Consider the following 12,687-nt stretch of genomic DNA (forward strand, 5'->3'; position numbering starts at 1 on the left):
TCTCTGTTCTGAATGGTTAGTTTCACTGTAATCCTCAGACCCTTCCAATCACTGGTTGCTTTGGCAATATCACCAATGCTTTTTGGAGACAAGTCTAGGGGACCAAGGCAACTTGGCACCGACTTCATCATCATTGAGACTTAGGTATACAACTTAGATCCCCTTGGGATTGAATTTCTGTGGCATGGTGGAGGCGGCTGGTATCAGATGAACCTGGATTCGGAAAGACTGAAGAAAGTTGCACCTATGTCTCCTCTGAGCCCAAATCTGAAAGTGTGCCACATAATTTTAGAAATTAGTTTTATGTGGCGTTAGATGTAAAAGTTTGAAAATCGCTGGCTTATAGCAATTGCAGAATTCTGCTACAGTAGCAGAATTCTAGGGTACATAAATTCATTTTTTTTTTTGGCTGCCCTCATGGATTAATGCCTAACCTATAGCTTGCCGTAAGAGAATGACATCTGAATGACTTTGGGAAGTTTACAGGTAGAATAACAAATTTAGGTTGTCTCTTAAATGTTCCTTTTGCAGACACCTGTTTCAGTTGAGAAGTGGCTTGATTACATTTACTCATCTATTTTGAACTAGAACTGAATCTCTTCTCCGGTGATCTGTTCCTTACCAGTATGGTTCTGTCCTCATTAAAGTACCTGGAAATAGGAGCCCTTTATCCATTGCTCATGTCACCCAAATGTTCTGTTAGTTTAGTGTAGGTGTTAGGTTACAATCATGGAATTTTTAAGTGTTTTTTTTTTCCTGCTAATATTTGGGGATCTAGTTTTATTTTGGTGAATTTTAAAACTTAAGAACATTTGTCTCTTACTATTTAAAAATGTTTCTGTCTTGAAGAATTATAATTAGCATTTAAAAGGTTTCTTTTTCCTCCTCCAAAAGTTCCATGTGGGGGTGGGGGGGACTCTTTCCCCAGATATAATTATAACAGGTAAAACTATTTATAACAAATTAGTATGCCTGTTAAAATTTTTTTTTCTTTTTGTTTTTTGGGGTTTTTTTGCCTGTTAAAATTTTTAAATAATATAGAAAGGAGAAGCAGGTATAAAAATGTCAACAGGTTCCTTTGAGAAATCATAGAATGCTTTCTTTACCAATTTTTCAATTCTCAATTCTTCTCTTCCAAGACCCCTTCCTGCATTTTACTCCATACTACATCAACCTTTTGTCTTATTTCTCTATCTTATAGTTTGTATTATGTAGTTTGCCCCAGAACACAACTGAATTCCATGTTGACTAAGAATTATTTGGCATTTTTCATTTATATGTAAAGTCTGTAGGGCTGAAACCCTGTTTTATACTTTTCAATAAAATCACTTACAACATATGTTTATGGGGTGCCTTCTTTGACTTAGGACTGGGTTCCTCTGTAGGTCCTAGCATCTTTTGGGATACATATTAACTCTTTGACAGATTGCCGATGATTGATATAAATCCACCTTTTCTCTAGTCACTATTGCAAGGCAATTGAAAGAATGGGCTCGGCCGCTTTCTTTGTGTCACATTGGTGAATAATAATAACAGCTGGAAGCAGAGCAGGGAAAACATGTTGTTTGGAAGCTAAGGGGTCTAATGTTCCCTTATCTGGGGATGAACGTGTTTGGAGTGAAGCCCTCTGAGATTCCTTACAACCTTCAGATTTCATGATCATAAAGAGTGGCTCCCAGTGAACCAGTGGCACCCTTTATAACAACTGACCAACAAAGAAAAGTGATGACTCTTGGGATTGAGTGGAATCCAATGGCAATTTTTCCATGACTGAGCCAAGCTGTTGCAAACATAATCTGAAGTAACCTTAGAACACTTAGAATAATAGAGCTCTGTTTAATTTGTTTCTCCCTCTATCTAAGATTAAACAGTGTTTTGTCATTATACTTTGGAAATGTATTTTTTATTCTTTCTAGTTTTTATTTTTTATTGTGAAATATAATATATGAAATATATTTAAAAGCATACATACATTTTAGAGACTAGTAAAATGAAAGCTGGGGTAACCATTCTATAAGTATAAAAGTTCCTTGTGTAATCCTCCTCTATGCCCCATCCCAGGTTAACTACTATCCTGACTATTATCAAGAAAGTTAGGATTTTGCTTCTCTTTATTATGTTTTAAATTCTAAAACTGAAGGCAAAATAGCTCAATGATGAAAAAGGTCTTCAGTCTTTTTACATGTATATTTTATTTATTTATGTATTTATTTAGGCATAATTGACATATTACATATTTGTTTCAGGCATACAACATAATTATTCAGTATTTGTATATATTATGAAATAATCACCACAATAAATCTGCTTAACATCTGTTATCATACATATTTACAATTTTTTTTCTTGTGATGAGAACATCTTTTACTCTCCTAGCAATTTTCAAATATGCAATACATTATTATTTACAATAGTCACCATGCTGTACATTAGATTTCCCCAGAACTTATTTATTTTATAACCAGAAGTTTATATCTTTTGACTCCCTTCACCCATTTCACCCTCCCACCCTCACCCCCACCTTTGGCCACCACCAGTCTGTCGAACTTGGGTGTGTACCTTTTTCTTGTGTTTTTTTTAAAGTTCCATGTATAAGTGAAATGACCCGTTATATATCTTTCTCTGGCGTATTTCATTTAATTTAATGCCCTCAAATTCATTTATGTTGCCACAAATGGCAAGGTTTTCCTTTTTGTGTGTGTGTGGTTGAGTAATGTTCATGTGTTATGTGTGTGTTTCTCACATTTTCTTCATCCATTTATCAGTGGACATGTCCTAGTACTCTAGATATCTTTTACTCATCTAATGTCCTTATATATAGAATGTATGTTGCTTCTCCAAGATGCATGAACCCATCTAACACAAAGTGGTCACCTCATGGCATCTTTCATCCTGTATAATAAAAGGCTAATATGCAAATTGTTCCCTCGACCAGGAGTTCGACCAGGAGGCAGGGCTGGCTAGCCAACCTCCCGCGTCCCTTCCTCCCGGCCGACCCAATCGGCCCCGATCAGGGTGGGTTGCCAGACCCTACCCATGCACGAATTCGTGCACCAGGCCTCAAGTTAATATATAGTTTGCTTATGCAAAAATAATTTTAGCTTCTCATACTCAAGTATTTTTGCTACTATGAATTGGTTTTTTGTTTTTCTGACAAGTTTTGGGTTATATGCAAAGACTATGTATAATTTTTTTTTTTTGCAAATTATTATTTTTGTTTAAAGTATTACATATGTCTCCTTTTTCCCCATTGACCCCCCCCAGCCACTCCCACCCCTGAGGGCAAGTCCCCACTGCCCCAGTGTCTTTGTCCATTAGTTATGCTAATATGCATGCATAGTCCTTTGGTTGATCTCTAAACCTCCCCTCCCCTGTCCCTTGTCTCTGGATCTATTTTTGTTAATCAGTTTATGTTGATCATTATATCCCACATATGAGTGAGATCATGTGATATTTATCTTTCTCTGACTGGCTTATTTTGCTTAGCACAATGCTCTCCAGTTCCATCCATGCTGTTGCAAATGGTAAAAGTTCCTTCTTTTGTATAGCAGCGTAGTATTCCATTGTGAAGATGTACCACAGTTTTTTAATCCACTCATTTGCTGATGGGCACTTAGGCTGTTTCCAAATCTTAGCTATTGTAAATTGTGCTGCTATGAACATAGGGGTGCATATATCCTTTCTGATTGTTGTTTCTGGTTTCTTGGGATATATTCCTAGAAGTGGGATTACTGGGTCAAATGAGAGTTCCATTTTTAACTTTTTGAGGAAACTCCATACTGTCTTCCACAGTGGCTGCACTCCCACCAGGAGTGCACAAGGGTTCCTTTTTCTCCACATCCTCACCAGCACTTGTCCTTTGTTGATTTGTTGATGATAGCCATTCTGACAGGTGTGAGCTGGTACCTCATTGTTTTGTTTTGCATCTATTGGATGGATGATTAGAGAATTCGAGCATGTTTTCATATATCTCTTGGCCTTCTGGATGTCCTCTTTCAAAAAGTGTCTATTTAGGTCCTTTGCCCATTTTTTGATTGGATTGTTTATCTTCCTTTTGTTAAGTTGTAAGAGTTCTCTGTAAATTTTAGAAATTAAACCCTTATCTCAAATAGCACTGGCAAATATGTTCTCCCATGCAGTGGGCTTTCTTGTTGTTTTGCTGATGGTTTCTTTTGCTGCGCAGAAGCTTTTTATTTTGATGTAGCCCCATTTGTTTATTTTCTCCTTAGTTTCCATTGCCCTAGGAGCTGTATCAGTAAAGATATTGCTACATGTGTCTGATATGTTGCTGCCTATGGAGTCTTCTAAGATTTTTATGGTTTCCCATCTTACATTTAAGTCCTTTAACCATTTTGAGTTTATTTTTGTGTATGATGTAAGTTGATGGTCTAGTTTTGTTTTTTTTTAATGTATATGACCAAATTTCTCAGCACCATTTATTGAAAAGATTGTCATGACTCCATTTTATGCTTTTGCCTCCTTTGTCAAATATTAATTAAGCATAATGGCTTGGGTCTATTTCTGGGTTCTCTGTTCTATTCCATTGGTCTATATGCCTGTTCTTGTGCCAGTATAGGCAGTTTTGAGGACCGTGGCTTTGTAATACAGCTTGATATCTGATATTGTGATCCCTCCAACTTTGGTCTTCTTTCTCAGGATTGCTGTGGCTATTTGGGGTATTTTCTTATTCCAGATGAATTTTTGGAGAGTTTTTTTCTAGGTATGTGAAATATGCCATTGGTATTTTAATGGAGATTGCATTGAATCTATAAATTGCTTTGGATAGTATGGACATTTTAATGATGTTGCTTCTACCAATCCAGGAACATGGTATATTCTTCCATTTGTTTATGTCTTCCTCTATCTCTTTTTTCAATGTCCTGTAGTTTTCTGAGTATAGAACTTTTACCTTCTTAGTTAAGTTTATTCCTAGGTATTTTAATTTTTTTGGTGCAATGGTAAACAGGATTGTTTTTTTAGTTTCTCTTTCTGTGAGTTCATTATTGGTGTATAAAAATGTCATAGATTTCTGGATGTTAAATTTGTATCCTGCTACATTGCCAAATTTATTTATTAAGTTTAGTAGTTTTTTGATGGAGTCTTTGGGATGTTCTATGTACAGTATCATGTCATCTGCGAATGACAGTTTTACTTCTTCTTTTCCAATTTGAATTTCTTCTTCTTGTCTGATCCCTAAAGCTAGCACTTTCAGTATTCTATCGAATAGGAGTGGTGAAAGTGGGCATCCCTGTCTTGTTCCTGTTCTTAGGGGAAATGAATTTAGTTTTTGCACATTGAGTATGATGTTGACTGTAGGTTTGTCATAAAGGCTTTTATTATGTTGAGATATTCTCTCTCTATTTCTACTTTGCTGGGAGTTATTATCAAGAAAGGATGTTGGATTTTGTCAAATGCTTTTTCTGCATCGATTTATATGATTATGTGATTTTGTCTCTCAACTTGTTTATGTGATGTATCACGTTTATTGATTTGCAGGTATTGTACCATCCTTGCATCCCCGGAATAAATCCCACTTGGTCATGGTGTATGATCTTTCTAATGTAATCCTGGATCTGATTTGCTACAATTTTGTTGAGGATTTTAGCATCTATGTTCATCAAGGACATTGGCCTGTAGTTCTCTTTCTTTGTGATGTCTTTATCTGGTTTTGAAATTAGGGTAATGCTGGCTTCATAGAAAGAGCTTGGAAGTGTGCCTTCCTCTTGAATTTTTTGGAATAGTCTGAGGAGGATAGGTTTTAGTTCTTCTTGGAATGCTTGGTAGAACTCTCCTGAAAGCTGTCTGGACCAGAGCTTTTGTTTGCTAGAAGATTTTTGATTATTGCTTCAATTTCTTCCATAGTTATCGGCCTATTCAGGTTTTCTTATTCTTCCTGATTGAGTTTTGGGAACTTGTATTTTCTAAGAATAATGTCCTTTCCTCTAGGTTGCCCAGTTTGTTGGAATAGAGTCGTTCATAGTATTTTTTCATAATCTTTTGTATTTCTGTGGGGCTGGTTGTTAGTTCACCTCTTTCAATTTTGATTTTATTTGGGTCCTCTCTCTTTGCTTCATGGTGAGCCTGGCTAGAGGTTCATCAATCTTGTTTAGCCTTTCAAAGAACCAACTCTTGGTTTTACTGATCTTTTTTTGTTTTGTTTTTTTTGTTTGTGTTTTTTTGGGTTTTTGTTTTTGTGTGTGTCTCTACATCATTTATTTCCTCTCTGATCTTTATTATTTCCTTCCTTCTGCTAACTCTGGGCTTTTCTTGTTGCTCTCTAATTCTTTGAGTTGTAGGCTTAGATAATTTGTTACCATTTTTTCTTGTTTTTTGAGGTAAGCCTATAGAGCTATGAACTTCCCTCTCAAGATTCTTTCACTGTGACCCATAGATTTTGGATTGTTGTGTTTTCATTGTTATTTATTACCAGGATGCATTTTATTTCTTCTTTGATCTCTTTGGTAACCCAGTCATTGTTGAATAAAGTGGTCGCCAACCTTTTGGATTTCACAGGCCACTAGTGGTCCACAGACCACTGGTTGGTGACCACTGCTCCAAAGGTTTCCTTAAACCAGTGGTCACTAACCTTTTGGACCTCATGGACCACCAGTGGTCCATGGCCACTGGTTAATAGCATGCTATTTAGCCTCCAAGTGTTTGATTTTTTCATTCTTTTTATTGTAGTTGATTTCTAATTTTATGCCATTGTGGTCTGAGAAGATGCTTGATATGATTTCTATTTCTTGAATTTGAAGAGACTTTGCTTGTGTCCCAATATGTGATCTATCTTTGAAAATGACATGTGTGCACTGGAGAAGAATGTATATTCGGTAGCTTTGGGGTGAAATGTTCTGAAGATGTCAGTTAAGTCCATCTGATCTAGTAAGTCATTTAGGATTGATGTTTCTTTGCTGATTTTTTGTTTAGAGGATTTATCCAGTGGTGTCATTGGGGTATTGAAGTCCCTTACTAAGACTGTGTTGTTGTTAATCTCTTGCTTGATATCTTTCAGAAGTTTTTTTTTTTATGTATTTGGGTGCCCCTGTATTGGGTGCATATATGTTTACCAGAGTTATATCCTCTTGTTGAATTGCTCCCTTTAGTATTATGAAGTGGCCTTCCCTATCTCTTGTTATGGCTTCACTTTGAGGTCTAATTTGTCAGATATAAGTATTGCTACCCCAGCTTTTTTTTTCATTTCCATTCGCTTGAAAAATTTTTTTTATCCCTTCACTATCAATCTGTGTGAGCCCTTTGTTCTGAGGTGGTCTCTTGTAGAAAGCAGATATATGGGTCATGTTTTCTTATCCATTCAGGTACCCTATGTCTTTTGATTGGAGCATTTGATCTATTTACATTTAAGGTTATTATTGATAGGTACTTGTTTGTTGCCGTTTTTATTCTTTACACCTGTGTTCCTCCTTTCCTTTCTATTCTTTTTACAGCAGTCCCTTTTGCATTTCTTGCATTGCTGGTTTGGTGGTAATAAACTCCCTTAGCCATTTTTGTCTGTGAAGCTCCTGATTTCATCTTCAATTTTGAATGATTGCCTTGCTGGGTATAGTATTTTTGGCTTTAGTCCCTTGTTTTGCATGACTTTGTATATTTTATTCCATTCCCTTCTGGCCTGATGTGTTTCTGTTGAGAAATCAGTTGATAGTCTAATGGGAGGTCCCTTTTATGTAACTTTCTGTCTCTCTCTGGCAGCCTTTAGATTCTTACTTTGTTGTTCGTGTTTGGCAATTTAATTATGATGTGTCTTGGTGTCGGTCTTTTTGGGTTCATCTTGTTTGGGACTCTGAACTTCTTGGACTTTTGTGGGGTTTTTCTTCCCAATATCAGGGAAGTTTTCTGTCATTATTTCTTCAAATAGGTTTTTTCTTCCTTGCTCAGTTTCCTCTCCCCCTGGCACCCCTATTATGCAGATGTTGTTTCATATTGTGTTGTCCCAAAGCTCCCTTAGGTTCTCCTCCTGTTTTTTAAGTTTTTTTTTTTTCCCAGTTGCTGCTCTATTTGGATGTTTTTTCCTACCTTGTCTTCTAGCTCACTGATACGGTCCTCAGCTTCTTCTAGCCTACTGTTGATGCTTTCTATTGTGTTCTTTATTGCAGCTTTGTCATTCTTCATTTCTCTTGGTTCTTCATTTCCTCTTGATTCTTACACATGTTGAATTTGTCTTCCGCCCTTTTCAGCATTCTTATGACCATTGCTCTGATTTCTGTCTCTGACAAATTGCTTGCCTCCATTTCATTAACTTCATTTTCTGGTGATTCCTCCTTTTCTTTAGTATGGGGACTGTTCCTTTGTCTTCCCATTTTCACTCCTCTCAGGGTGTCTGGTTATGTGGCTCACTCTCTACCACAATGACTAAAAGGCACAAAATACAACTTGACAAGGCAACACAGAGGGAACAAAACACAAGTGTATTCATGACACTGATAACCCCAAACAAAGATGACCACCAGAGAAAAGAGACTTATGGGAAAGAACAGAGCACAAAAATGATACTGAGAAAAGGAAAACAGGTAAGAGAGAAAAGAAAAAGAAGAAAAAAGAAGGGGAAAGAAAATATACATATATGGGGGAAACTTAACAAAACCAACAACTAAACCAAAAAATGCAAACAACAGACACCTGGGAAAAAAGGAGATGAATCTGAAGAGGCAGAGCTTATTTCCAGAAGGTGAGGTAAAGGAATTGAATGAATGGGGGAATGGCCATGATTCAGTATAGAGGAGATAGAAAGAGAATGAGTGTGTAAGATGAAAAGTAAAAAACAAAATACTCAAAAAAAATTTTCCCCTTTAATCTATGTATTCATCTATTTTTGGAAAAGGAGAATAGAGCAGGGCACAGATAGTCCTGAGTTTGGTGAGTGAAACTAATTAAGCTATTAGTAGAAGAAGAGAACAAGCGAGGAGAGGAAAAACAAAAGCATAAAATAAAAAGCAAAAACAAAAAAAATAAACAAGAAGAAAAAAATTGGCTAGCGAAGAAAGAGAAAAGAGAAGGGTGCATGGACTTGGAGCAGGGGAAAGGAAATTAGATATATGAGTAAGCCAATGGAGACTACTAAAATAGTAATGCATCAATAGAACAGATAAAGAAGATCAATTTTTATCAATGAGTAAAAAGAAAGGAGAGAGAAAAACTAAAGCAGGTACAGGAGAAGAGAAACAGGATGGAAAAGGGGGAAGTGAGGAAGAAAGTGTTGTCATAAAGGAAAAATGAGAGTAAAATAATGTTAAATAATAATAAAATAAAAATAGAATGTAGAACACTAATAAAAAATTTTTTAAAAGCCGAAACCGGTTTGGCTCAGTGGATAGAGCGTCGGCCTGCGGACTGAAGGGTCCCAGGTTCGATTCCGGTCAAGGGCATGTACCTGGGTTGCGGGCATATCCCCAGTAGGAGATGTGCAGGAGGCAGCTGATCGATGTTTCTCTCTCATCGATGTTTCTAACTCTCTATCTCTCTCCCTTCCTCTCTGTAAAAAATCAATAAAATATATTTTAAAAAAAAAAAATTTTTTTAAAATCTATAATAATAAAAGCATGATATGCTAATTAGACTGGACGACCTTCCGGATGAAGCCAGAGCTGTAGGGCTGATCCCCTTGCATGAATTTCGTGCACTGGGTCTCTGGTAATCTATATAAAAGCCTAAGCGACCAGCTGACCGGCTGGTAGCTATGATGCACACTGACCACCAGGAGGCAGACCCTCAACGCAGGAGCTGCCGAGCAACAACTTTGCAGAGTGCCCTCTCACACTCTGGGGCCCCTTAGGGGATGTCGAACTGCTGGCCTCGGCCCAATACCCGCAGGCCAGGCTGAGGGATCCCATAGTAATAATAATAGTAATAAATAATAATAAATTAAAATTAAATATATATATATATAAATAAAAGAAAAGAAAAAAATTTTAGTTTTTTAAGTAAAAGATTAAAAAAAAGCAAAGTGAAGTAGTGAAGTTCGTTCGCTTCAGCTGAGTATTTAATGTCCCATGGGGGCTGGTCTAAGACCCCTCTCCACTGTTCTGTCTGCCACGTCTCAGCTTCCTGCTAGATAGTCAGCCACCATGTTGAAGCTCCCAGCGATCCACCGCTCCTCTGCGTCAGACGCCACAGCCTTGGTTTCAGGCAGGCGGGATCAATCTGCCAGCTTTGTTTTTCTGCCCGCTTTCAGTCGTATTTACACAAGCGTCTATTTCTGACACGGCCTCTAGGTGCTGGTGTTTCTGTATTAGTTTCCAGGACCAAATGGCCCCTCAACCCAGTCCCCCAGAGCTCCCTGGGGATATTTTGAGTCTTTATTTCCCTGCGGAGCTTAAGGCTGGTGCAGCTGCGCTGCTAAGAGGGGCCTGGTCTCCAGGAGAAAAATGTCTGTTCAGGGTTGGAGGGAACGGACTGTCCCAGAGCTGGCTTCCTGGTCGCCTCTCTCTATTTTGCTCCCCAGCTTCCACAAACCCACCTTCCCCTGCATTGCAGCCCCGGTGAGTGTTTGTGATTGAAAGATCCTGGGTTTAGCGGGTAAAAGCAAGGACATTATAAAGACAGAGCAACCGCACCGCTGCATGTCTCTGTCTCCCCGGCCCTTCACGGCCAGTGCAGAACTTCAGGCTGCCTTTCTGGGCATAGCCTCCCATGACTGTGACTTTAGATCTAGAGTCCTCACACGCTCGCATTTTCTTTCTCACTGCCGTCCTGTCTGCCACCATCTTGGATCTCTGACCATGTATAATCTTTAAAATCTAAAGCAAATGCAGAAGTATTCTTTTTCAGGACATAAACCTTTCATACTTTCATTTATGGATCAGTTTATTCATAAGTAACTGAATCTTTGGTTGTTCTTAGCTGAAAAAAGACTACAGCTGTTTTTACTCTTTTGCTTTAATGTTGAGTACTTAAGGGAGTTCATTAAGCTGCATTGTAATATACTGATCCTTTTTTTATATTTATAAATAAAATTCATGAAATTGCTTTTCTCTTGCCATATATTAGCCCAACCTTACTGACTGTTTTCCTCCATAGGTAATAGAGACGAGGAAACCTAATCAATGACCGGGGAATAATGGAAGAAGATGGGAAAGAACTTGTTTGATGGGTAAGAAATAAAATTATAATAATAAGCTATTAATAGCATATGTATGGCCAATCTGTAATAGTATGCCAAGGTTGGCATACTATTAGTGTGAGTAATCAGTTTCTATCTTTGTCTTATCTTCATTCTGAACTTTCACCACTTTCTTCCTTTTCACTGTTGAGAAATTTTCAGTACTATGGATTAACTTAAGCTAAGAAAGGATACAACCATATTTGAAGATGGGATCTGAGAACCAGCGACCATACTAAAACAAGTCTAGGGTGGGTCTTGAAGCTTACGGGTGGTTGGATAGAGAATATGTGTGTCATGACCTGTCAGTATTAATGACCTTTTCTTGCTCTCCAAATACTGCCAGCTGCTGTGATGTTAGACTCACCATAGGGATCCCATTCATTAGGCAAGTGCAGATTTTATGTCAGGTGGCAATCAAATGGAATTCCATAGAAAGCCCAGTAAAAGGTGTGACTAAATTGATGAGATTATAACATTTTTTTAATTACCTAAGTCTGTACATTCTTATTGTCAATCACTTAAACAGGGGTGGCCAAAGCCTGCATCTTAGCGCTCCCCCACCCCCACCCCAGGGAGTATACAGTGTATGATGCATATTTGTGGAACCTTCTTCTTTGCCTAGTGATTAAAAACTTGGGCTAAGGAGCCAAACTGGTTTTGACTAGCCACTGTTAACTTGACAGTTGGGTTAGTTAATTTCTCTGTGCCTCAATTCCTTGGATATAAAGTGGAACAATAAAATGCCTATTTCATACCATGTTGAAGATTAATTAATCCATATAAAAAACTTGGAATAATGCCTGGAAGATAGTAAGTGCTCAGTAAATGTTAGCTATAATTCCCATATGTCTTCCAGTTAGCATGTTTATGTACCAGCCCTCCACAGATTAATCTTTGTCTGAAATCCCCCAAGAGTTATACCTTCTTGGATAAAGTTAAACCCTGGCAAGGATTTTAAAGTTTTTTTCATGAAAGTTTTCTTTTTGGTTTCAAGCTTCATTTCTCTCAGAGTATGCTGCTAGACTAAGTGAAAATAGAGTTGTACACCTCTTACTATATCTCTTATGATGTGTATGATGCTTATAGGTATGTATGAATAAACACCTATTTTGGGGCTATGATAGTTTTACCCTGTCCATAAAAGTATCTATGTCAAAGCTGGACTCAGGATTCTCTTGTTTCTGGAAAAGTATGTCAAATTTTCTAAGATTCCGTCAGTCTATTTTGAAGGACAGGTCTTTTGAGTTTCTTTTTTGTTTCACAGAATTCTAATAGTTTTGAAAATGTCGATATATTTTTCATGGCTTGTCAGCAAGAAGCAAGGACACTAACAGTCATCTCTTTTTAATATTTTTTCCTCCTGTATTATTTTAGGGTTCTCTTAGATTATTATGTACTATTCTTTCTGCTCTATTTTAGAAGACATATGTGAAAACAAATTAACATTTACTGAGTATTTATTATGTGCCAGACTGTTTTTTAGTGCTTTACTCATTTACTCATTATGTCATTTAATCCTATCATCCACTTATGAAGCAGATACTATTATTGTCTTCATTGTAAAAGCTGAG

The 12,687-nt window shown here is 37.3% G+C and overlaps 1 protein-coding gene across 4 annotated transcripts in view; it reads left to right on the forward strand.

Annotated features, from left to right (window-relative positions):
- Positions 1 to 12,687, forward strand: part of USP49 (ubiquitin specific peptidase 49) — a 109,738-nt gene that overhangs the window by 39,358 nt on the left and 57,693 nt on the right. For all 4 annotated transcript variants that reach the window (XM_059701712.1, XM_059701714.1, XM_059701713.1 and 1 more), the window contains one exon: positions 11,032 to 11,104. The gene's annotated coding sequence lies outside the window, so the exon portion shown is untranslated. The remainder of the gene's footprint in view (positions 1 to 11,031; positions 11,105 to 12,687) is intronic.

The sequence above is a fragment of the Myotis daubentonii genome, chromosome 6 (genome assembly GCF_963259705.1).
Source record: "Myotis daubentonii chromosome 6, mMyoDau2.1, whole genome shotgun sequence".
Classification (NCBI taxonomy): Eukaryota; Metazoa; Chordata; class Mammalia; order Chiroptera; family Vespertilionidae; genus Myotis; species Myotis daubentonii.